This window comes from Taudactylus pleione, unplaced genomic scaffold (assembly GCF_031769625.1).
Source record: "Taudactylus pleione unplaced genomic scaffold, aTauple2 ptg001349l, whole genome shotgun sequence".
NCBI classification, from domain to species: domain Eukaryota; kingdom Metazoa; phylum Chordata; class Amphibia; order Anura; family Myobatrachidae; genus Taudactylus; species Taudactylus pleione.
The window spans coordinates 268,345-293,660 of NW_028285749.1; the positions used below are offsets into that span (position 1 = coordinate 268,345).

The following is a 25,316-nucleotide window of genomic DNA, read 5'->3' on the forward strand; positions in this document are numbered from 1 at the left end:
CAGAACGGCCGGGCAGATTCCTCAGCATGTCTCCCGGCTGCCGGTCATGTATACACAGCGCACCTGCGGCCCCAAGCCGACAGCTACAGTATGTAGCCGTCCCAGCGGGCATAAGCCACTAGTCAGGGAGGTCTATGGGTACTTAGAAACCCCCCCTGTGTGCGCCGCTGACTGAGAACCTCAAATAAGCCACAGGGACCAAGCAGCAGAGTAGGGCAAGGTCAGGATACCAGGAGATCACGCACGGGCCTCTGGGATTGGGCAGAGAGAAGTCACAAACAGGCCAGGTCACACACAGGACCATACACACAGGGAGTCTTAGTGTGCTGGAGGGGATACCATCAAAATCCTGACAGTCGGGATGTCAGCGCTGCAATCCCGACAATTGTCAGAATCCTGGCGCCAGCTTCCCGACTGTCGGCATCTGGATGGTAAGTACTGGGGTCAGGGGGAGGGTTAGGGGTTAGGGTTAGGCACTAGAGGGAGGGTTAGCATTAGGCAATAAGGGGGAGGGTCAGGTTTACCCTCCGGGAAGGTAGTGTTAGGGGTATAGAGAGGGGGAGGGTTAGGATACTGACTGACAAGTGTCAGTATCCCAATCCTGTCGGGATGTCGGCATCGAGATTTTCCGGAGTGCCGGCATCCTCTACCCAAGCCTGCTGGAGCTAGGTAGTGAGCCTAATACTCTGTCAGCCATCTGCAGCCATAGTAGTGCTTAGACAGAGCCAGGTGTTAATAAGCAGCCTATCTCCAGGGATAGCAGCGATCATGTGACCTTAGGGATAAAGTTTAGGAAGTGCCGGGTGCCACAATAGCAGCAGGGAATGGCGTGGAGTCAGCGGGCAGCACGATGAAGCAGTGGAAAGCGCTGCGACACACAGAACACACGTCTTCCGCATAGTACAGCGTTTTGTGACAAGGTCTAGGCCAGACACAGGGTGTGAATGAGGGGCGCTTGCAGGTAATGTAAGCAAAGTAAAACAATCCAGCAGCATAGAATCCATTTTATAGCAAACTACGTGGTATATTTACTAAAGTGAGAGTTTATAGAAGTGGAGATGTTGCCCATAGCAACCAATCAGATTATACTTAACACGTAACTAGCACCTTCTAGAAGATAATAGCTAGAATAAGATTGGTTGCTATGGGCAACATCTCCACTTCTATAAACTCTCACCAAAGTAAATATACCCCTATATGAGAATGACTATATAATAAATGAGGACTAACCCAGGCCCTGCTGCAACAGGTTATTCCTCTTCCCAGAGTTCCTGAGTCTGGGGAGCAAGTGCGATTTCCTGACACAGTAAGAGGCCGCCGCCCAGCGCACAGTGCCATGAACTGGAGCATGGGAAAGCCTGTATCTCCTAGTCATCATAGTTGCCAAGTAAGCATATACCAAGCAGAATTGGGCTTGTTTTTTCTGTGCATTGCTGAGGCACCCCTGAAGGTAAGTAAGTGTGTGCATTGCTGAGGCGCCCCTGGAGGTAAGTAAGTGTGTGCATTGCTGAGGCGCCCCTGGAGGTAAGTAAGTGTGTGTATATTGCTGAGGCGCCCCTGGAGGTAAGTAAGTGTGTGTGCATTGCTGAGGTGCCCCTGGAGGTAAGTAAGTGTGTGTACATTGCTGAGGCACCCCTGGAGGTAAGTAAGTGTGTGTACATTGCTGAGGCATCCCTGGAGGTAAGTAAGTGTGTGTGCATTGCTGAGGCGCCCCTGGAGGTAAGTAAGTGTGTGTACATTGCTGAGGTGCCCCTGGAGGTAAGTAAGTGTGTACATTGCTGAGGCGCCCCTGGAGGTAAGTAAGTGTGTGTGCATTGCTGAGGCATCCCTGGAGGTAAGTAAGTGTGTGTGCATTGCTGAGGCACCCCTGGAGGTAAGTAAGTGTGTGTACATTGCTGAGGTGCCCCTGGAGGTAAGTAAGTGTGTACATTGCTGAGGCACCCCTGAAGGTAAGTAAGTGTGTGTACATTGCTGAGGCATCCCTGGAGGTAAGTAAGTGTGTGTGCATTGCTGAGGCGCCCCTGGAGGTAAGTAAGTGTGTGTACATTGCTGAGGTGCCCCTGGAGGTAAGTAAGTGTGTACATTGCTGAGGCGCCCCGGGAGGTAAGTAAGTGTGTGTGCATTGCTGAGGCATCCCTGGAGGTAAGTAAGTGTGTGTGCATTGCTGAGGCGCCCCTGGAGGTAAGTAAGTGTGTGTACATTGCTGAGGTGCCCCTGGAGGTAAGTAAGTGTGTACATTGCTGAGGCCCCCCTGGAGGTAAGTAAGTGTGTGTACATTGCTGAAGCATCGCTGGAGGTAAGTAAGTGTGTGTGCATTGCTGAGGCGCCCCTGGAGGTAAGTAAGTGTGTGTACATTGCTGAGGTGCCCCTGGAGGTAAGTAAGTGTGTACATTGCTGAGGCACCCCTGGAGATAAGTAAGTGTGTGTGCATTGCTGAGGGGACCCTGGAGGTAAGTAAGTATGTGCATTGCTGAGGCGCCCCTGGAGGTAAGTACGTGTGTGTGCATTGCTGAGGGGCCCCTGGAGGTAAGTAAGTGTGTGTGCATTCCTGAGGCGCCCCTGGAGGTAAGTAAGTGTGTGTGCATTGCTGAGGTACCCCTGGAGGTAAGTAAGTGTGTACATTGCTGAGGCCCCCCTGGAGGTAAGTAAGTGTGTGTGCATTGCTGAGGGGCCCCTGGAGGTAAGTAAGTGTGTGTGCATTGCTGAGGGGCCCCTGGAGGTAAGTAAGTGTGTGTGCATTGCTGAGGCACCCCTGGAGGTAAGTAAGTGTGTGTGCATTGCTGAGGTACCCCTGGAGGTAAGTAAGTGTGTACATTGCTGAGGCCCCCCTGGAGGTAAGTAAGTGTGTGTGCATTGCTGAGGCGCCCCTGGAGGTAAGTAAGTGTGTGTACATTGCTGAGGCGCTCCTGGAGGTAAGTAAGTGTGTGTACATTGCTGAGGCGCTCCTGGAGGTAAGTAAGTGTGTGTACATTGCTGAGGCGCTCCTGGAGGTAAGTAAGTGTGTGTACATTGCTGCTAAGGCGCCCCTGGAGGTAAGTAAGTGAGTGTACATTGCTGAGGCGCCCCTGGAGGTAAGTAAGTGTGTGTGCATTGCTGAGGCACCCCTGGAGGTAAGTAAGTGTGTGTACATTGCTGAGGCACTCCTGGAGGTAAGTAAGTGTGTGTGCATTGCTGAAGCGCCCTTGAGGTAAGTGTGTGTACATTGCTGAGGTGCCCCTGGAGGTAAGTAAGTGTGTGTGCATTGCTGAGGCACCCCTGGAGGTAAGTAAGTGAGTGTACATTGCTGAGGTGCCCCTGGAGGTAAGTAAGTGTGTGTACATTGCTGAGGCGCCCCTGGAGGTAAGTAAGTGTGTGTACATTGCTGAGGTGCCCCTGGAGGTAAGTAAGTGTGTGTGTGCATTGCTGAGGCGCCCCTGGAGGTAAGTAAGAGTGTGTGCATTGCTGAGGCATCCCTGGAGGTAAGTAAGGGTGTGTGCATTGCTGAAGCGCCCCTGGAGGTAAGTGTGTGTGCATTGCTGAGGCACCCCTGGAGGTAAGTAAGTGTGTGTGCATTGCTGAGGCGCCCCTGGAGGTAGTTAAGGGTGTGTGCATTGCTGAGGTGCCCCTGGAGGGAAGTAAGTGTGTGTGCATTGCTAAGGTGCCCCTGGAGATAAGTGTGTGTGCATTGCTGAGGTGCCCCTGGAGGTAAGTAAGTGTGTGTGTGCATTGCTGAGGCACCCCTGGAGGTAAGTAAGTGTGTGTGCATTGCTGAGGCACCCCTGGAGGTAAGTAAGTGTGTGTGCATTGCTGAGGCACCCCTGGAGGTAAGTATGTGTGTGTACACTGCTAGGGCGCCCCTGGAGGTAGGTAAGTGTGTGTGCATTGCTGAGGCACCCCTGGAGGTAAGTAAGTGTGTGTGCATTGCTGAGGTGCCCCTGGAGGTAAGTAAGTGTGTGTGCATTGCTGAGGCACCCCTGGAGGTAAGTAAGTGTGTGAGTGCATTGCTGAGGTGCCCCTGAAGGTAAGTCAGTGTGTGAACATTGCTGAGGCACCCCTGGAGGTAAGTAAGTGTGTGCACTGCTGAGGCACCCCTGGAGGTAAGTAAGGGTGTGTGCATTGCTCAAGCGCCCCTGGAGGTAAGTGTGTGTGCATTGCTGAGGTGCCCCTGGAGGTAAGTAAGTGTGTGTGCATTGCTGAGGTGCCCCTGGAGGTAAGTAAGTGTGTGTACATTGCTGAGGCGCCCCTGGAGGTAAGTAAGTGTGTGTACATTGCTGAGGTGCCCCTGCAGGTAAGTAAGTGTGTGTACATTGCTGAGGCGCCCCTGGAGGTAAGTAAGTGTGTGTACATTGCGGAGGCGCCCCTGGAGGTAAGTAAGTGTGTGTGCATTGCTGAGGCGCCCCTGGAGGTAAGTAAGTGTGTGTACATTGCTGAGGCGCCGCTGGAGGTAAGTAAGTGTGTGTACATTGCTGAGGTGTCCCTGGAGGTAAGTAAGTGTGTGTGCATTGCTGAGGCACCCCTGGAGGTAAGTAAGTGTGTGTACATTGCTAGGGCGCCCCTGGAGGTAAGTAAGTGTGCGTGCATTGCTGAGGCGCCCCTGGAGGTAAGTAAGTGTGTGTGCATTGCTGAGGTGCCGCTGGAGGTAAGTAAGTGTGTGTGCATTGCTGAGGTGCCCCTGGAGGTAAGTAAGTGTGTGTGCATTGCTGAGGTGCCCCTGGAGGTAATTAAGTCTGTGTGCATTGCTGAGGTGCCCCTGGAGGTAAGTAAGTGTGTGTACATTGCTGAGGCGCCCCTGGAGGTAAGTAAGTGTGTGTGCATTGCTGAGGCGCCCCTGGAGGTAAGAAAGTGTGTGTGCATTGCTGAGGCACCCCTGGAGGTAAGTAAGTGTGTGTGCATTGCTGAGGTGCCCCTGGATATGTGTGTGTACATTGCTGAGGCGCCCCTGGAGATAAGTGTGTGTGTGCATTGCTGAGGTGCCCCTGGAGGTAAGTGTGTGTGCTTTGCTGAGGTGCCCCTGGAGGTAAGTAAGTGTGTGTGCATTGCTGAGGTGCCCCTGGAGGTAAGTAAGTGTGTGTGCATTGCTGAGGCGCCCCTGGAGGTAAGTAAGTGTGTGTGCATTGCTGAGGCGCCGCTGGAGGTAAGTAAGTGTGTGTGCATTGCTAAGGTGCCCCTGGAGATAAGTGTGTGTGCATTGCTGAGGTGCCCCTGGAGGTAAGTAAGTGTGTGTGTGCATTGCTGAGGCACCCCTGGAGGTAAGTAAGTGTGTGTGCATTGCTGAGGCACCCCTGGAGGTAAGTAAGTGTGTGTGCATTGCTGAGGCACCCCTGGAGGTAAGTATGTGTGTTTACACTGCTAGGGCGCCCCTGAAGGTAGGTAAGTGTGTGTGCATTGTTGAGGAACCCCTGGAGGTAAGTAAGTGTGTGTGCATTGCTGAGGTGCCCCTGGAGGTAAGTAAGTGTGTGTGCATTGCTGAGGCACCCCTGGAGGTAAGTAAGTGTGTGTGTGCATTGCTGAGGTGCCCGTGAAGGTAAGTCAGTGTGTGAACATTGCTGAGGCACCCCTGGAGGTAAGTAAGTGTGTGCACTGCTGAGGCACCCCTGGAGGTAAGTAAGTGTGTGTGCATTGCTCAAGCGCCCCTGGAGGTAAGTGTGTGTGCATTGCTGAGGTGCCCCTGGAGGTAAGTAAGTGTGTGTGCATTGCTGAGGTGCCCCTGGAGGTAAGTAAGTGTGTGTACATTGCTGAGGCGCCCCTGGAGGTAAGTAAGTGTGTGTACATTGCTGAGGTGCCCCTGGAGGTAAGTAAGTGTGTGTACATTGCTGAGGCGCCCCTGGAGGTAAGTAAGTGTGTGTGCATTGCTGAGGCGCCCCTGGAGGTAGTTAAGGGTGTGTGCATTGCTGAGGTGCCCCTGGAGGGAAGTAAGTGTGTGTGCATTGCTAAGGTGCCCCTGGAGATAAGTGTGTGTGCATTGCTGAGGTGCCCCTGGAGGTAAGTAAGTGTGTGTGTGCATTGCTGAGGCACCCCTGGAGGTAAGTAAGTGTGTGTGCATTGCTGAGGCACCCCTGGAGGTAAGTAAGTGTGTGTGCATTGCTGAGGCACCCCTGGAGGTAAGTATGTGTGTGTACACTGCTAGGGCGCCCCTGGAGGTAGGTAAGTGTGTGTGCATTGCTGAGGCACCCCTGGAGGTAAGTAAGTGTGTGAGTGCATTGCTGAGGTGCCCCTGAAGGTAAGTCAGTGTGTGAACATTGCTGAGGCACCCCTGGAGGTAAGTAAGTGTGTGCACTGCTGAGGCACCCCTGGAGGTAAGTAAGGGTGTGTGCATTGCTCAAGCGCCCCTGGAGGTAAGTGTGTGTGCATTGCTGAGGTGCCCCTGGAGGTAAGTAAGTGTGTGTGCATTGCTGAGGTGCCCCTGGAGGTAAGTAAGTGTGTGTACATTGCTGAGGCGCCCCTGGAGGTAAGTAAGTGTGTGTACATTGCTGAGGTGCCCCTGCAGGTAAGTAAGTGTGTGTACATTGCTGAGGCGCCCCTGGAGGTAAGTAAGTGTGTGTACATTGCGGAGGCGCCCCTGGAGGTAAGTAAGTGTGTGTGCATTGCTGAGGCGCCCCTGGAGGTAAGTAAGTGTGTGTACATTGCTGAGGCGCCGCTGGAGGTAAGTAAGTGTGTGTACATTGCTGAGGTGTCCCTGGAGGTAAGTAAGTGTGTGTGCATTGCTGAGGCACCCCTGGAGGTAAGTAAGTGTGTGTACATTGCTAGGGCGCCCCTGGAGGTAAGTAAGTGTGCGTGCATTGCTGAGGCGCCCCTGGAGGTAAGTAAGTGTGTGTGCATTGCTGAGGTGCCGCTGGAGGTAAGTAAGTGTGTGTGCATTGCTGAGGTGCCCCTGGAGGTAAGTAAGTGTGTGTGCATTGCTGAGGTGCCCCTGGAGGTAATTAAGTCTGTGTGCATTGCTGAGGTGCCCCTGGAGGTAAGTAAGTGTGTGTACATTGCTGAGGCGCCCCTGGAGGTAAGTAAGTGTGTGTGCATTGCTGAGGCGCCCCTGGAGGTAAGAAAGTGTGTGTGCATTGCTGAGGCACCCCTGGAGGTAAGTAAGTGTGTGTGCATTGCTGAGGTGCCCCTGGATATGTGTGTGTACATTGCTGAGGCGCCCCTGGAGATAAGTGTGTGTGTGCATTGCTGAGGTGCCCCTGGAGGTAAGTGTGTGTGCTTTGCTGAGGTGCCCCTGGAGGTAAGTAAGTGTGTGTGCATTGCTGAGGTGCCCCTGGAGGTAAGTAAGTGTGTGTGCATTGCTGAGGCGCCCCTGGAGGTAAGTAAGTGTGTGTGCATTGCTGAGGCGCCGCTGGAGGTAAGTAAGTGTGTGTGCATTGCTAAGGTGCCCCTGGAGATAAGTGTGTGTGCATTGCTGAGGTGCCCCTGGAGGTAAGTAAGTGTGTGTGTGCATTGCTGAGGCACCCCTGGAGGTAAGTAAGTGTGTGTGCATTGCTGAGGCACCCCTGGAGGTAAGTAAGTGTGTGTGCATTGCTGAGGCACCCCTGGAGGTAAGTATGTGTGTTTACACTGCTAGGGCGCCCCTGAAGGTAGGTAAGTGTGTGTGCATTGTTGAGGAACCCCTGGAGGTAAGTAAGTGTGTGTGCATTGCTGAGGTGCCCCTGGAGGTAAGTAAGTGTGTGTGCATTGCTGAGGCACCCCTGGAGGTAAGTAAGTGTGTGTGTGCATTGCTGAGGTGCCCCTGAAGGTAAGTCAGTGTGTGAACATTGCTGAGGCACCCCTGGAGGTAAGTAAGTGTGTGCACTGCTGAGGCACCCCTGGAGGTAAGTAAGTGTGTGTGCATTGCTCAAGCGCCCCTGGAGGTAAGTGTGTGTGCATTGCTGAGGTGCCCCTGGAGGTAAGTAAGTGTGTGTGCATTGCTGAGGTGCCCCTGGAGGTAAGTAAGTGTGTGTACATTGCTGAGGCGCCCCTGGAGGTAAGTAAGTGTGTGTACATTGCTGAGGTGCCCCTGGAGGTAAGTAAGTGTGTGTACATTGCTGAGGCGCCCCTGGAGGTAAGTAAGTGTGTGTACATTGCGGAGGCGCCCCTGGAGGTAAGTAAGTGTGTGTGCATTGCTGAGGCGCCCCTGGAGGTAAGAAAGTGTGTGTACATTGCTGAGGCGCCGCTGGAGGTAAGTAAGTGTGTGTACATTGCTGAGGTGTCCCTGGAGGTAAGTAAGTGTGTGTGCATTGCTGTGGCACCCCTGGAGGTAAGTAAGTGTGCGTGCATTGCTGAGGCGCCCCTGGAGGTAAGTAAGTGTGTGTGCATTGCTGAGGTGCCGCTGGAGGTAAGTAAGTGTGTGTGCATTGCTGAGGTGCCCCTGGAGGTAAGTAAGTGTGTGTGCATTGCTGAGGTGCCCCTGGAGGTAAGTAAGTCTGTGTGCATTGCTGAGGTGCCCCTGGAGGTAAGTAAGTGTGTGTACATTGCTGAGGCGCCCCTGGAGGTAAGTAAGTGTGTGTGCATTGCTGAGGCGCCCCTGGAGGTAAGTAAGTGTGTGTGCATTGCAGAGGCACCCCTGGAGGTAAGTAAGTGTGTGTGCATTGCTGAGGCACCCCTGGAGGTAAGTAAGTGTGTGTGCATTGCTGAGGTGCCCCTGGAGGTAAGTAAGTGTGTGTGCATTGCTGAGGCACCCCTGGAGGTAAGTAAGTGTGTGTGTGCATTGCTGAGGTGCCCCTGAAGGTAAGTCAGTGTGTGTACATTGCTGAGGCACCCCTGTAGGTAAGTAAGTGTGTGCACTGCTGAGGCACCCCTGGCGGTAAGTAAGGGTGTGTGCATTGCTCAAGCGCCCCTGGAGGTAAGTGTGTGTGCATTGCTGAGGCGCCCCTGGTGGTAAGTAAGTGTGTGTGTACATTGCTGAGGTGCCCCTGGAGGTAAGTAAGTGTGTGTGCATTGCTGAGGTGCCCCTGGAGGTAAGTAAGTGTGTGTACATTGCTTAGGCGCCCCTGGAGGTAAGTAAGTGTGTGTACATTGCTGAGGTGCCCCTGGAGGTAAGTAAGTGTGTGTACATTGCTGAGGTGCCCCTGGAGGTAAGTAAGTGTGTGTACATTGCTGAGGCGCCCCTGGAGGTAAGTAAGTGTGTGTGCATTGCTGAGGCGCCCCTGGAGGTAAGTAACTGTGTGTACATTGCTGAGGCGCCGCTGGAAGTAAGTAAGTGTGTGTGCATTGCTGAGGCACCCCTGGAGGTAAGTAAGTGTGTGTGCATTGCTGAGGCACCCCTGGAGGTAAGTAAGTGTGTGTGCATTGCTGAGGCACCCCTGGAGGTAAATAAGTGTGTGTGCATTGCTGAGGTGCCCCTGGAGATAAGTGTGTGTACATTGCTGAGGCGCCCCTGGAGATAAGTGTGTGTGTGCATTGCTGAGGTGCCCCTGGAGGTAAGTGTGTGTGCTTTGCTGAGGTGCCCCTGGAGGTAAGTAAGTGTGTGTGCATTGCTGAGGTGCCCCTGGAGGTAAGTAAGTGTGTGTGCATTGCTGAGGCGCCCCTGGAGGTAAGTAAGTGTGTGTGCATTGCTGAGGCGCCCCTGGAGGTAAGTAAGTGTGTGTGCATTGCTGAGGCACCCCTGGAGGTAAGTAAGTGTGTGTGCATTGCTGAGGTGCCCCTGGAGGTTAGTAAGTGTGTGTACATTGCTGAGGCGCCCCTGGAGGTAAGTAAGTGTGTGTGCATTGCTGAGGCGCACTTGGAAGTAAGTAAGTGTGTGTACATTGCTGAGGCGCCCCTGGAGGTAAGTAAGTGTGTGTGCATTGCTCAGGTGCCCCTGGAGATAAGTGTGTGTGTGCTTTGCTGAGGTGCCCCTGGAGGTAAGTAAGTGTGTGTGCATTGCTGAGATGCCCCTGGAGGTAAGTAAGTGTGTGTGCATTGCTGAGGCGCCCCTGGAGGTAAGTAAGTGTGTGTGCATTGCTGAGGCGCCCCTGGAGGTAAGTAAGTGTGTGTGCATTTCTGAGGCGCCCCTGGAGGTAAGTAAGTGTGTGTACATTGCTGAGGCACCCCTGGATGTAAGTAAGTGTGTGTACATTGCTGAGGCATTCCTGGAGGTAAGTTAGTGTGTGTACATTGCTGAGGTGCCCCTGGAGGTAAGTAAGTGTGTGTGCATTGCTGAGGCGCCCCTGGAGGTAAGCAAGTGTGTGTGTGCATTGCTGAGGCGCCCCTGGAGGTAAGTAAGTGTGTGTACATTGCTGAGGCACCCCTGGAGGTTAGTAAGTGTGTGTACATTGCTGAGGCGCTCCTGGAGGTAAGTAAGTGTGTGTGTGCATTGCTGAGGCGCCCCTGGAGGAAAGTAAGTGTGTGCGCATTGCTGAGGTGCCCCTGGAGGTAAGTAAGTGTGTGTGCATTGCTGAGGTGCCCTTGGAGGTTAGTAAGTGTGTGTACATTGCTGAGGCGCCCCTGGAGGTAAGTAAGTGTGGGTACATTGCTGAGGCACCCCTGGAGGTAAGTAAGTGTGTGTACATTGCTGAGGTGCCCCTGGAGGTAAGTAAGTGTGTGTGCACATTGCTGAGGCATCCCTGGAGGTAAGTAAGTGTGTGTACATTGCTGAGGTGCCCCTGGAGGTAAGTAAGTGTGTGTGCATTGCTGAGGCACCCTGGAGGTAAGTAAGTGTGTGTGTGCATTGCTGAGGCGCCCCTGGAGGTAAGTAAGTGTGTGTACATTGCTGAGGCACCCCTGGAGGTAAGTAAGTGTGTGTGCATTGCTGAGGCGCCCCTGGAGGTAAGTAAGTGTGTGTACATTGCTGAGGCACCCCTGGAGGTAAGTAAATGTGTGTACATTGCTGAGGCACCCCTGGAGGTTAGTAAGTGTGTGTGGACTGCTGAGGCGCCCCTGGAGGTAAGTATGTGTGTGTACATTGCTAGGGCGCCCCTGGAGGTAAGTAAGTGTGTGTACATTGCTGAGGTGCCCCTGGAGGTAAGTAAGTGTGTGTGAATTGCTGAGGTACCCCTGGAGGTAAGTAAGTGTGTGTACATTGCAAGGGCGCCCCTGGAGGTAAGTAAGTGTGTGTGCATTGCTGAGGTGCCACTGGAGGTAAGTAAGTGTGTGTACATTGCTGAGGCGCCCCTGGAGGTAAGTAAGTGTTTGTGCATTGCTGAAGCTCCCCTGGAGGTAAGTAAGGGTGTGTGCACTGCTGAGGCACCCCTGGAGGTAAGTAAGGGTGTGTGCATTGCTGAAGCGCCCCTGGAGGTAAGTGTGTGTGCATTGCTGAGGCACCCCTGGAGGTAAGTAAGTGTGTGTGCATTGCTGAGGCGCCCCTGGAGGTAAGTAAGGGTGTGTGCATTGCTGAGGTGCCCCTGGAGGTAAGTAAGTGTGTGTGCATTGCTAAGGTGCCCCTGGAGATAAGTGTGTGTGCATTGCTGAGGCACCCCTGGAGGTAAGTGTGTGTGTGTGCATTGCTGAGGCGCCCCTGGAGGTAAGTATGTGTGTGTACACTGCTTGGGCGCCCCTGGAGGTTGGTAAGTGTGTGTGCATTGCTGAGCCACCCCTGGAGGTAAGTAAGTGTGTGTGCATTGCTGAGGTGCCCCTGGAGGTAAGTAAGTGTGTGTACACTGCTTGGGCGCCCCTGGAGGTAGGTAAGTGTGTGTGCATTGCTGAGGCACCCCTGGAGGTAAGTAAGTGTGTGTGCATTGCTGAGGTGCCCCTGGAGGTAAGTAAGTGTGTGTGCATTGCTGAGGCACCCCTGGAGGCAAGTAAGTGTGTGTGTGCATTGCTGAGGTGCCCGTGAAGGTAAGTAAGTGTGTGTACATTGCTGAGGCGCCCCTGGAGGTAAGTAAGTGTGTGTACATTGCTGAGGCACCCCTGGAGGTAAGTAAGTGTGTGTACATTGCTGAGGTGCCCCTGGAGATAAGTAAGTGTGTGTGCACATTGCTGAGGCACCCCTGGAGGTAAGTAAGTGTGTGTATATTGCTGAGGTGCCCCTAGAGGTAAGTAAGTGTGTGTGCATTGCTGAGGCGCCCCTGGAGGTAAGTAAGTGTGTGTGCATTGCTGAGGCGCCCCTGGAGGTAAGTAAGTGTGTGTGCATTGCTGAGGCACCCCTGGAGGTAAGTAAGTGTGTGTGCATTGCTGAGGTGCCCCTGGAGGTTAGTAAGTGTGTGTACATTGCTGAGGCGCCCCTGGAGGTAAGTAAGTGTGTGTGCATTGGTGAGGCGCCCCTGGAGGTAAGTAAGTGTGTGTACATTGCTGAGGCGCCCCTGGAGGTAAGTAAGTGTGTGTGCATTGCTGAGGTGCCCCTGGAGATAAGTGTGTGTGTGCTTTGCTGAGGTGCCCCTGGAGGTAAGTAAGTGTGTGTGCATTGCTGAGGTGCCCCTGGAGGTAAGTAAGTGTGTGTGCATTGCTGAGGCACCCCTGGAGGTAAGTAAGTGTGTGTACATTGCTGAGGCACCCCTGGAGGTTAGTAAGTGTGTGTACATTGCTGAGGCGCCCCTGGAGGTAATTAAGTGTGTGTGTGCATTGCTGAGGCGCCCCTGGAGGAAAGTAAGTGTGTGTACATTGCTGAGGGGCCCCTGGAGGTAAGTAAGTGTGTGTGCATTGCTGAGGCGCCCCTGGAGGTAAGTAAGTGTGTGTGCATTGCTGAGGCACCCCTGGAGGTAAGTAAGTGTGTGTGCATTGCTGAGGCACCCCTGGAGGTAAGTAAGTGTGTGTGCATTGCTGAGGTGCCCCTGGAGGTAAGTAAGTGTGTGTGCATTGCTGAGGTGCCCTTGGAGGTTAGTAAGTGTGTGTACATTGCTGAGGCGCCCCTGGAGGTAAGTAAGTGTGTGTACATTGCTGAGGCACCCCTGGAGGTAAGTAAGTGTGTGTACATTGCTGAGGTGCCCCTGGAGGTAAGTAAGTGTGTGTGCACATTGCTGAGGCATCCCTGGAGGTAAGTAAGTGTGTGTACATTGCTGAGGTGCCCCTGGAGGTAAGTAAGTGTGTGTGCATTGCTGAGGCACCCTGGAGGTAAGTAAGTGTGTGTGTGCATTGCTGAGGCGCCCCTGGAGGTATGTAAGTGTGTGTACATTGCTGAGGCACCCCTGGAGGTAAGTAAGTGTGTGTGCATTGCTGAGGCGCCCCTGGAGGTAAGTAAGTGTGTGTACATTGCTGAGGCACCCCTGGAGGTAAGTAAGTGTGTGTACATTGCTGAGGCACCCCTGGAGGTTAGTAAGTGTGTGTGTGCATTGCTGAGGCGCCCCTGGAGGAAAGTAAGTGTGTGTACATTTCTGAGGGGCCCCTGGAGGTAAGTAAGTGTGTGTGCATTGCTGAGGCGCCCCTGGAGGTAAGTAAGTGTGTGTGCATTGCTGAGGCACCCCTGGAGGTAAGTAAGTGTGTGTGCATTGCTGAGGCACTCCTGGAGGTAAGTAAGTGTGTGTGCATTGCTGAGGTGCCCCTGGAGGTAAGTAAGTGTGTGTGCATTGCTGAGGTGCCCTTGGAGGTTAGTAAGTGTGTGTACATTGCTGAGGCGCCCCTGGAGGTAAGTAAGTGTGTGTACATTGCTGAGGCACCCCTGGAGGTAAGTAAGTGTGTGTACATTGCTGAGGTGCCCCTGGAGGTAAGTAAGTGTGTGTGCACATTGCTGAGGCATCCCTGGAGGTAAGTAAGTGTGTGTACATTGCTGAGGTGCCCCTGGAGGTAAGTAAGTGTGTGTGCATTGCTGAGGCACCCTGGAGGTAAGTAAGTGTGTGTGTGCATTGCTGAGGCGCCCCTGGAGGTAAGTAAGTGTGTGTACATTGCTGAGGCACCCCTGGAGGTAAGTAAGTGTGTGTGCATTGCTGAGGCGCCCCTGGAGGTAAATAAGTGTGTGTACATTGCTGAGGCACCCCTGGAGGTAAGTAAGTGTGTGTACATTGCTGAGGCACCCCTGGAGGTTAGTAAGTGTGTGTGCACTGCTGAGGCGCCCCTGGAGGTAAGTATGTGTGTGTACATTGCTAGGGCGCCCCTGGAGGTAAGTAAGTGTGTGTACATTGCTGAGGTGCCCCTGGAGGTAAGTAAGTGTGTGTGAATTGCTGAGGTACCCCTGGAGGTAAGTAAGTGTGTGTACATTGCTAGGGCGCCCCTGGAGGTAAGTAAGTGTGTGTGCATTGCTGAGGTGCCACTGGAGGTAAGTACGTGTGTGTACATTGCTGAGGCGCCCCTGGAGGTAAGTAAGTGTTTGTGCATTGCTGAGGCGCCCCTGGAGGTAAGTAAGGGTGTGTGCACTGCTGAGGCACCCCTGGAGGTAAGTAAGGGTGTGTGCATTGCTGAAGCGCCCCTGGAGGTAAGTGTGTGTGAATTGCTGAGGTACCCCTGGAGGTAAGTAAGTGTGTGTACATTGCAAGGGCGCCCCTGGAGGTAAGTAAGTGTGTGTGCATTGCTGAGGTGCCACTGGAGGTAAGTAAGTGTGTGTACATTGCTGAGGCGCCCCTGGAGGTAAGTAAGTGTTTGTGCATTGCTGAAGCTCCCCTGGAGGTAAGTAAGGGTGTGTGCACTGCTGAGGCACCCCTGGAGGTAAGTAAGGGTGTGTGCATTGCTGAAGCGCCCCTGGAGGTAAGTGTGTGTGCATTGCTGAGGCACCCCTGGAGGTAAGTAAGTGTGTGTGCATTGCTGAGGCGCCCCTGGAGGTAAGTAAGGGTGTGTGCATTGCTGAGGTGCCCCTGGAGGTAAGTAAGTGTGTGTGCATTGCTAAGGTGCCCCTGGAGATAAGTGTGTGTGCATTGCTGAGGCACCCCTGGAGGTAAGTAAGTGTGTGTGCATTGCTGAGGCACCCCTGGAGGTAAGTATGTGTGTGTACACTGCTTGGGCGCCCCTGGAGGTTGGTAAGTGTGTGTGCATTGCTGAGCCACCCCTGGAGGTAAGTAAGTGTGTGTGCATTGCTGAGGTGCCCCTGGAGGTAAGTAAGTGTGTGTACACTGCTTGGGCGCCCCTGGAGGTAGGTAAGTGTGTGTGCATTGCTGAGGCACCCCTGGAGGTAAGTAAGTGTGTGTGCATTGCTGAGGTGCCCCTGGAGGTAAGTAAGTGTGTGTGCTTTGCTGAGGCACCCCTGGAGGCAAGTAAGTGTGTGTGCATTGCTGAGGTGCCCGTGAAGGTAAGTAAGTGTGTGTACATTGCTGAGGCGCCCCTGGAGGTAAGTAAGTGTGTGTACATTGCTGAGGCACCCCTGGAGGTAAGTAAGTGTGTGTACATTGCTGAGGTGCCCCTGGAGATAAGTAAGTGTGTGTGCACATTGCTGAGGCACCCCTGGAGGTAAGTAAGTGTGTGTATATTGCTGAGGTGCCCCTAGAGGTAAGTAAGTGTGTGTGCATTGCTGAGGCGCCCCTGGAGGTAAGTAAGTGTGTGTGCATTGCTGAGGCGCCCCTGGAGGTAAGTAAGTGTGTGTGCATTGCTGAGGCACCCCTGGAGGTAAGTAAGTGTGTGTGCATTGCTGAGGTGCCCCTGGAGGTTAGTAAGTGTGTGTACATTGCTGAGGCGCCCCTGGAGGTAAGTAAGTGTGTGTGCATTGGTGAGGCGCCCCTGGAGGTAAGTAACTGTGTGTACATTGCTGAGGCGCCCCTGGAGGTAAGTAAGTGTGTGTGCATTGCTGAGGTGCCCCTGGAGATAAGTGTGTGTGTGCTTTGCTGAGGTGCCCCTGGAGGTAAGTAAGTGTGTGTGCATTGCTGAGGTGCCCCTGGAGGTAAGTGTGTGTGCATTGCTGAGGCACCCCTGGAGGTAAGTAAGTGTGTGTACATTGCTGAGGCACCCCTGGAGGTTAGTAAGTGTGTGTACATTGCTGAGGCGCCCCTGGAGGTAATTAAGTGTGTGTGTGCATTGCTGAGGCGCCCCTGGAGGAAAGTAAGTGTGTGTACATTGCTGAGGGGCCCCTGGAGGTAAGTAAGTGTGTGTGCATTGCTGAGGCGCCCCTGGAGGTAAGTAAGTGTGTGTGCATTGCTGAGGCACCCCTGGAGGTAAGTAAGTGTGTGTGCATTGCTGAGGCACCCCTGGAGGTAAGTAAGTGTGTGTGCATTGCTGAGGTGCCCCTGGAGGTAAGTAAGTGTGTGTGCATTGCTGAGGTGCCCTTGGAGGTTAGTAAGTGTGTGTACATTGCTGAGGCGCCCCTGGAGGTAAGTAAGTGTGTGTACATTGCTGAGGCACCCCTGGAGGTAAGTAAGTGTGTGTACATTGCTGAGGTGCCCCTGGAGGTAAGTAAGTGTGTGTGCACATTGCTGAGGCATCCCTGGAGGTAAGTAAGTGTGTGTACATTGCTGAGGTGCCCCTGGAGGTAAGTAAGTGTGTGTGCATTGCTGAGGCACCCTGGAGGTAAGTAAGTGTGTGTGTGCATTGCTGAGGCGCCCCTGGAGGTAAGTAAGTGTGTGTACATTGCTGAGGCACCCCTGGAGGTAAGTAAGTGTGTGTGCATTGCTGAGGCGCCCCTGGAGGTAAGTAAGTGTGTGTACATTGCTGAGGCACCCCTGGAGGTAAGTAAGTGTGTGTACATTGCTGAGGCACCCCTGGAGGTTAGTAAGTGTGTGTGTGCATTGCTGAGGCGCCCCTGGAGGAAAGTAAGTGTGTGTACATTGCTGAGGGGCCCCTGGAGGTAAGTAAGTGTGTGTGCATTGCTGAGGCGCCACTGGAGGTAAGTAAGTGTGTGTGCATTGCTGAGGCACCCCTGGAGGTAAGTAAGTGTGTGTGCATTGCTGAGGCACCCCTGGAGGTAAGTAAGTGTGTGTGCATTGCTGAGGTGCCCCTGGAGGTAAGTAAGTGTGTGTGCATTGCTGAGGTGCCCTTGGAGGTTAGTAAGTGTGTGTACATTGCTGAGGCGCCCCTGGAGGTAAGTAAGTGTGTGTACATTGCTGAGGCACCCCTGGAGGTAAGTAAGTGTGTGTACATTGCTGAGGTGCCCCTGGAGGTAAGTAAGTGTGTGTGCACATTGCTGAGGCATCCCTGGAGGTAAGTAAGTGTGTGTACATTGCTGAGGTGCCCCTGGAGGTAAGTAAGTGTGTGTGCATTGCTGAGGCACCCTGGAGGTAAGTAAGTGTGTGTGTGCATTGCTGAGGCGCCCCTGGAGGTAAGTAAGTGTGTGTACATTGCTGAGGCACCCCTGGAGGTAAGTAAGTGTGTGTGCATTGCTGAGGCGCCCCTGGAGGTAAGTAAGTGTGTGTACATTGCTGAGGCACCCCTGGAGGTAAGTAAGTGTGTGTACATTGCTGAGGCACCCCTGGAGGTTAGTAAGTGTGTGTGCACTGCTGAGGCGCCCCTGGAGGTAAGTATGTGTGTGTACATTGCTAGGGCGCCCCTGGAGGTAAGTAAGTGTGTGTACATTGCTGAGGTGCCCCTGGAGGTAAGTAAGTGTGTGTGAATTGCTGAGGTACCCCTGGAGGTAAGTAAGTGTGTGTACATTGCTAGGGCGCCCCTGGAGGTAAGTAAGTGTGTGTGCATTGCTGAGGTGCCACTGGAGGTAAGTACGTGTGTGTACATTGCTGAGGCGCCCCTGGAGGTAAGTAAGTGTTTGTGCATTGCTGAGGCGCCCCTGGAGGTAAGTAAGGGTGTGTGCACTGCTGAGGCACCCCTGGAGGTAAGTAAGGGTGTGTGCATTGCTGAAGCGCCCCTGGAGGTAAGTGTGTGTGCATTGCTGAGGCACCCCTGGAGGTAAGTAAGTGTGTGTGCATTGCTGAGGCGCCCCTGGAGGTAAGTAAGGGTGTGTGCATTGCTGAGGTGCCCCTGGAGGTAAGTAAGTGTGTGTGCATTGCTAAGGTGCCCCTGGAGATAAGTGTGTGTGCATTGCTGAGGCACCCCTGGAGGTAAGTAAGTGTGTGTGTGCATTGCTGAGGCACCCCTGGAGGTAAGTATGTGTGTGTACACTGCTTGGGCGCCCCTGGAGGTAGGTAAGTGTGTGTGCATTGCTGAGCCACCCCTGGAGGTAAGTAAGTGTGTGTGCATTGCTGAGGTGCCCCTGGAGGTAAGTAAGTGTGTGTACACTGCTTGGGCGCCCCTGGAGGTAGGTAAGTGTGTGTGCATTGCTGAGGCACCCCTGGAGGTAAGTAAGTGTGTGTGCATTGCTGAGGTGCCCCTGGAGGTAAGTAAGTGTGTGTGCATTGCTGAGGCACCCCTGGAGGCAAGTAAGTGTGTGTGTGCATTGCTGAGGTGCCCCTGAAGGTAAGTAAGTGTGTGTACATTGCTGAGGCACCCCTGGAGGTAAGTAAGTGTGTGTACATTGCTGAGGCACCCCTGGAGGTAAGTAAGTGTGTGTACATTGCTGAGGTGCCCCTGGAGATAAGTAAGTGTGTGTGCACATTGCTGAGGCACCCCTGGAGGTAAGTAAGTGTGTGTACATTGCTGAGGTGCCCCTAGAGGTAAGTAAGTGTGTGTGCATTGCTGAGGCGCCCCTGGAGGTAAGTAAGTGTGTGTGCATTGCTGAGGCGCCCCTGGAGGTAAGTAAGTGTGTGTGCATTGCTGAGGCACCCCTGGAGGTAAGTAAGTGTGTGTGCATTGCTGAGGTGCCCCTGGAGGTTAGTAAGTGTGTGTACATTGCTGAGGCGCCCCTGGAGGTAAGTAAGTGTGTGTGCATTGGTGAGGCGCCCCTGGAGGTAAGTAAGTGTGTGTACATTGCTGAGGCGCCCCTGGAGGTAAGTAAGTGTGTGTGCATTGCTGAGGTGCCCCTGGAGATAAGTGTGTGTGTGCTTTGTTGAGGTGCCCCTGGAGGTAAGTAAGTGTGTGTGCATTGCTGAGGTGCCCCTGGAGGTAAGTAAGTGTGTGTGCATTGCTGAGGCGCCCCTGGAGGTAAGTAAGTGTGTGTGCATTGCTGAGGCGCCCCTGGAGGTAAGTAAGTGTGTGTGCATTGCTGAGGCGCCCCTGGAGGTAAGTAAGTGTGTGTGCATTGCTGAGGCACCCCTGGAGGTAAGTAAGTGTGTGTACATTGCTGAGGCATCCCTGGAGGTAAGTAAGTGTGTGTACATTGCTGAGGTGCCCCTGGAGGTAAGAAAGTGTGTGTGCATTGCTGAGGTGCCCCTGGAGGTAAGTAAGTGTGTGTGCATTGCTGATGCGCCCCTGGAGGTAAGTAAGTGTGTGTACATTGCTGAGGTGCCCCTTGAGGTAAGTAAGTGTGTACATTGCTGAGGCACCCCTGGAGATAAGTAAGTGTGTGTGCATTGCTGAGGGGCCCCTGGAGGTAAGTAAGTGTGTGCATTGCTGAGGCGCCCCTGGAGGTAAGTAAGTGTGTGTGCATTGCTGAGGGGCCCCTGGAGGTAAGTAAGTGTGTGTGCATTGCTGAGGCGCCCCTGGAGGTAAGTAAGTGTGTGTGCATTGCTGAGGTACCCCTGGAGGTAAGTAAGTGTGTACATTGCTGAGGCCCCCCTGGAGGTAAGTAAGTGTGTGTGCATTGCTGAGGGGCCCCTGGAGGTAAGTAAGTGTGTGTGCATTGCTGAGGGGCCCCTGGAGGTAAGTAAGTGTGTGTGCATTGCTGAGGCGCCCCTGGAGGTAAGTAAGTGTGTGTGCATTGCTGAGGTACCCCTGGAGGTAAGTAAGTGTGTACATTGCTGAGGCCCCCCTGGAGGTAAGTAAGTGTGTGTGCATTGCTGAGGCGCCCCTGGAGGTAAGTAAGTGTGTGTACATTGCTGAGGCGCTCCTGGAGGTAAGTAAGTGTGTGTACATTGCTGAGGCGCCCCTGGAGGTAAGTAAGTGTGTGTACATTGCTGAGGCGCTCCTGGAGGTAAGTAAGTGTGTGTACATTGCTAAGGCGCCCCTGGAGGTAAGTAAGTTAGTGTACATTGCTGAGGCGCCCCTGGAGGTAAGTAAGTGTGTGTGCATTGCTGAGGCACCCCTGGAGGTAAGTAAGTGTGTGTACATTGCTGAGGCACTCCTGGAGGTAAGTAAGTGTGTGTGCATTGCTGAAGCGCCCCTTGAGGTAAGTGTGTGTGTACATTGCTGAGGTGCCCCTGGAGGTAAGTAAGTGTGTGTGCATTGCTGAGGCACCCCTGGAGGTTAGTAAGTGTGTGTGCACTGCTGAGGCGCCCCTGGAGGTAAGTATGTGTGTGTACATTGCTAGGGCGCCCCTGGAGGTAAGTAAGTGTGTGTGCATTGCTGAGGTGCCCTTGGAGGTTAGTAAGTGTGTGTACATTGCTGAGGCGCCCCTGGAGGTAAGTAAGTGTGTGTACATTGCTGAGGCACCCCTGGAGGTAAGTAAGTGTGTGTGCATTGCTGAGGCGCCCCTGGAGGTAAGTAAGTGTGTGTGCATTGCTGAGGCACCCCTGGAGGTAAGTAAGTGTGTGTGCATTGCTGAGGTGCCCCTGGAGGTTAGTAAGTGTGTGTACATTGCTGAGGCGCCCCTGGAGGTAAGTAAGTGTGTGTGCATTGGTGAGGCGCCCCTGGAGGTAAGTAAGTGTGTGTACATTGCTGAGGCACCCCTGGAGGTAAGTAAGTGTGTGTGCATTGCTGAGGCGCCCCTGGAGGTAAATAAGTGTGTGTACATTGCTGAGGCACCCCTGGAGGTAAGTAAGTGTGTGTACATTGCTGAGGCACCCCTGGAGGTTAGTAAGTGTGTGTGCACTGCTGAGGCGCCCCTGGAGGTAAGTATGTGTGTGTACATTGCTAGGGCGCCCCTGGAGGTAAGTAAGTGTGTGTACATTGCTGAGGTGCCCCTGGAGGTAAGTAAGTGTGTGTGAATTGCTGAGGTACCCCTGGAGGTAAGTAAGTGTGTGTACATTGCTAGGGCGCCCCTGGAGGTAAGTAAGTGTGTGTGCATTGCTGAGGTGCCACTGGAGGTAAGTACGTGTGTGTACATTGCTGAGGCGCCCCTGGAGGTAAGTAAGTGTTTGTGCATTGCTGAGGCGCCCCTGGAGGTAAGTAAGGGTGTGTGCACTGCTGAGGCACCCCTGGAGGTAAGTAAGGGTGTGTGCATTGCTGAAGCGCCCCTGGAGGTAAGTGTGTGTGAATTGCTGAGGTACCCCTGGAGGTAAGTAAGTGTGTGTACATTGCAAGGGCGCCCCTGGAGGTAAGTAAGTGTGTGTGCATTGCTGAGGTGCCACTGGAGGTAAGTAAGTGTGTGTACATTGCTGAGGCGCCCCTGGAGGTAAGTAAGTGTTTGTGCATTGCTGAAGCTCCCCTGGAGGTAAGTAAGGGTGTGTGCACTGCTGAGGCACCCCTGGAGGTAAGTAAGGGTGTGTGCATTGCTGAAGCGCCCCTGGAGGTAAGTGTGTGTGCATTGCTGAGGCACCCCTGGAGGTAAGTAAGTGTGTGTGCATTGCTGAGGCGCCCCTGGAGGTAAGTAAGGGTGTGTGCATTGCTGAGGTGCCCCTGGAGGTAAGTAAGTGTGTGTGCATTGCTAAGGTGCCCCTGGAGATAAGTGTGTGTGCATTGCTGAGGCACCCCTGGAGGTAAGTAAGTGTGTGTGCATTGCTGAGGCACCCCTGGAGGTAAGTATGTGTGTGTACACTGCTTGGGCGCCCCTGGAGGTTGGTAAGTGTGTGTGCATTGCTGAGCCACCCCTGGAGGTAAGTAAGTGTGTGTGCATTGCTGAGGTGCCCCTGGAGGTAAGTAAGTGTATGTACACTGCTTGGGCGCCCCTGGAGGTAGGTAAGTGTGTGTGCATTGCTGAGGCACCCCTGGAGGTAAGTAAGTGTGTGTGCATTGCTGAGGTGCCCCTGGAGGTAAGTAAGTGTGTGTGCTTTGCTGAGGCACCCCTGGAGGCAAGTAAGTGTGTGTGCATTGCTGAGGTGCCCGTGAAGGTAAGTAAGTGTGTGTACATTGCTGAGGCGCCCCTGGAGGTAAGTAAGTGTGTGTACATTGCTGAGGCACCCCTGGAGGTAAGTAAGTGTGTGTACATTGCTGAGGTGCCCCTGGAGATAAGTAAGTGTGTGTGCACATTGCTGAGGCACCCCTGGAGGTAAGTAAGTGTGTGTATATTGCTGAGGTGCCCCTAGAGGTAAGTAAGTGTGTGTGCATTGCTGAGGCGCCCCTGGAGGTAAGTAAGTGTGTGTGCATTGCTGAGGCGCCCCTGGAGGTAAGTAAGTGTGTGTGCATTGCTGAGGCACCCCTGGAGGTAAGTAAGTGTGTGTGCATTGCTGAGGTGCCCCTGGAGGTTAGTAAGTGTGTGTACATTGCTGAGGCGCCCCTGGAGGTAAGTAAGTGTGTGTGCATTGGTGAGGCGCCCCTGGAGGTAAGTAACTGTGTGTACATTGCTGAGGCGCCCCTGGAGGTAAGTAAGTGTGTGTGCATTGCTGAGGTGCCCCTGGAGATAAGTGTGTGTGTGCTTTGCTGAGGTGCCCCTGGAGGTAAGTAAGTGTGTGTGCATTGCTGAGGTGCCCCTGGAGGTAAGTAAGTGTGTGTGCATTGCTGAGGCACCCCTGGAGGTAAGTAAGTGTGTGTACATTGCTGAGGCACCCCTGGAGGTTAGTAAGTGTGTGTACATTGCTGAGGCGCCCCTGGAGGTAATTAAGTGTGTGTGTGCATTGCTGAGGCGCCCCTGGAGGAAAGTAAGTGTGTGTACATTGCTGAGGGGCCCCTGGAGGTAAGTAAGTGTGTGTGCATTGCTGAGGCGCCCCTGGAGGTAAGTAAGTGTGTGTGCATTGCTGAGGCACCCCTGGAGGTAAGTAAGTGTGTGTGCATTGCTGAGGCACCCCTGGAGGTAAGTAAGTGTGTGTGCATTGCTGAGGTGCCCCTGGAGGTAAGTAAGTGTGTGTGCATTGCTGAGGTGCCCTTGGAGGTTAGTAAGTGTGTGTACATTGCTGAGGCGCCCCTGGAGGTAAGTAAGTGTGTGTACATTGCTGAGGCACCCCTGGAGGTAAGTAAGTGTGTGTACATTGCTGAGGTGCCCCTGGAGGTAAGTAAGTGTGTGTGCACATTGCTGAGGCATCCCTGGAGGTAAGTAAGTGTGTGTACATTGCTGAGGTGCCCCTGGAGGTAAGTAAGTGTGTGTGCATTGCTGAGGCACCCTGGAGGTAAGTAAGTGTGTGTGTGCATTGCTGAGGCGCCCCTGGAGGTAAGTAAGTGTGTGTACATTGCTGAGGCACCCCTGGAGGTAAGTAAGTGTGTGTGCATTGCTGAGGCGCCCCTGGAGGTAAGTAAGTGTGTGTACATTGCTGAGGCACCCCTGGAGGTAAGTAAGTGTGTGTACATTGCTGAGGCACCCCTGGAGGTTAGTAAGTGTGTGTGTGCATTGCTGAGGCGCCCCTGGAGGAAAGTAAGTGTGTGTACATTGCTGAGGGGCCCCTGGAGGTAAGTAAGTGTGTGTGCATTGCTGAGGCGCCACTGGAGGTAAGTAAGTGTGTGTGCATTGCTGAGGCACCCCTGGAGGTAAGTAAGTGTGTGTGCATTGCTGAGGCACCCCTGGAGGTAAGTAAGTGTGTGTGCATTGCTGAGGTGCCCCTGGAGGTAAGTAAGTGTGTGTGCATTGCTGAGGTGCCCTTGGAGGTTAGTAAGTGTGTGTACATTGCTGAGGCGCCCCTGGAGGTAAGTAAGTGTGTGTACATTGCTGAGGCACCCCTGGAGGTAAGTAAGTGTGTGTACATTGCTGAGGTGCCCCTGGAGGTAAGTAAGTGTGTGTGCACATTGCTGAGGCATCCCTGGAGGTAAGTAAGTGTGTGTACATTGCTGAGGTGCCCCTGGAGGTAAGTAAGTGTGTGTGCATTGCTGAGGCACCCTGGAGGTAAGTAAGTGTGTGTGTGCATTGCTGAGGCACCCCTGGAGGTAAGTAAGTGTGTGTGCATTGCTGAGGCGCCCCTGGAGGTAAGTAAGTGTGTGTACATTGCTGAGGCACCCCTGGAGGTAAGTAAGTGTGTGTACATTGCTGAGGCACCCCTGGAGGTTAGTAAGTGTGTGTGCACTGCTGAGGCGCCCCTGGAGGTAAGTATGTGTGTGTACATTGCTAGGGCGCCCCTGGAGGTAAGTAAGTGTGTGTACATTGCTGAGGTGCCCCTGGAGGTAAGTAAGTGTGTGTGAATTGCTGAGGTACCCCTGGAGGTAAGTAAGTGTGTGTACATTGCTAGGGCGCCCCTGGAGGTAAGTAAGTGTGTGTGCATTGCTGAGGTGCCACTGGAGGTAAGTACGTGTGTGTACATTGCTGAGGCGCCCCTGGAGGTAAGTAAGTGTTTGTGCATTGCTGAGGCGCCCCTGGAGGTAAGTAAGGGTGTGTGCACTGCTGAGGCACCCCTGGAGGTAAGTAAGGGTGTGTGCATTGCTGAAGCGCCCCTGGAGGTAAGTGTGTGTGCATTGCTGAGGCACCCCTGGAGGTAAGTAAGTGTGTGTGCATTGCTGAGGCGCCCCTGGAGGTAAGTAAGGGTGTGTGCATTGCTGAGGTGCCCCTGGAGATAAGTAAGTGTGTGTGCATTGCTAAGGTGCCCCTGGAGATAAGTGTGTGTGCATTGCTGAGGCACCCCTGGAGGTAAGTAAGTGTGTGTGTGCATTGCTGAGGCACCCCTGGAGGTAAGTATGTGTGTGTACACTGCTTGGGCGCCCCTGGAGGTAGGTAAGTGTGTGTGCATTGCTGAGCCACCCCTGGAGGTAAGTAAGTGTGTGTGCATTGCTGAGGTGCCCCTGGAGGTAAGTAAGTGTGTGTACACTGCTTGGGCGCCCCTGGAGGTAGGTAAGTGTGTGTGCATTGCTGAGGCACCCCTGGAGGTAAGTAAGTGTGTGTGCATTGCTGAGGTGCCCCTGGAGGTAAGTAAGTGTGTGTGCATTGCTGAGGCACCCCTGGAGGCAAGTAAGTGTGTGTGTGCATTGCTGAGGTGCCCCTGAAGGTAAGTAAGTGTGTGTACATTGCTGAGGCACCCCTGGAGGTAAGTAAGTGTGTGTACATTGCTGAGGCACCCCTGGAGGTAAGTAAGTGTGTGTACATTGCTGAGGTGCCCCTGGAGATAAGTAAGTGTGTGTGCACATTGCTGAGGCACCCCTGGAGGTAAGTAAGTGTGTGTACATTGCTGAGGTGCCCCTAGAGGTAAGTAAGTGTGTGTGCATTGCTGAGGCGCCCCTGGAGGTAAGTAAGTGTGTGTGCATTGCTGAGGCGCCCCTGGAGGTAAGTAAGTGTGTGTGCATTGCTGAGGCACCCCTGGAGGTAAGTAAGTGTGTGTGCATTGCTGAGGTGCCCCTGGAGGTTAGTAAGTGTGTGTACATTGCTGAGGCGCCCCTGGAGGTAAGTAAGTGTGTGTGCATTGGTGAGGCGCCCCTGGAGGTAAGTAAGTGTGTGTACATTGCTGAGGCGCCCCTGGAGGTAAGTAAGTGTGTGTGCATTGCTGAGGTGCCCCTGGAGATAAGTGTGTGTGTGCTTTGTTGAGGTGCCCCTGGAGGTAAGTAAGTGTGTGTGCATTGCTGAGGTGCCCCTGGAGGTAAGTAAGTGTGTGTGCATTGCTGAGGCGCCCCTGGAGGTAAGTAAGTGTGTGTGCATTGCTGAGGCGCCCCTGGAGGTAAGTAAGTGTGTGTGCATT

At 53.6% G+C, this 25,316-nt stretch overlaps 1 protein-coding gene across 2 annotated transcripts in view; it reads right to left on the reverse strand.

Annotated features, from left to right (window-relative positions):
- The window catches only part of LOC148443033 (V-set domain-containing T-cell activation inhibitor 1-like), a 225,188-nt gene that overhangs the window by 19,568 nt on the left and 180,304 nt on the right, over positions 1-25,316 (reverse strand). The window lies entirely within an intron of this gene.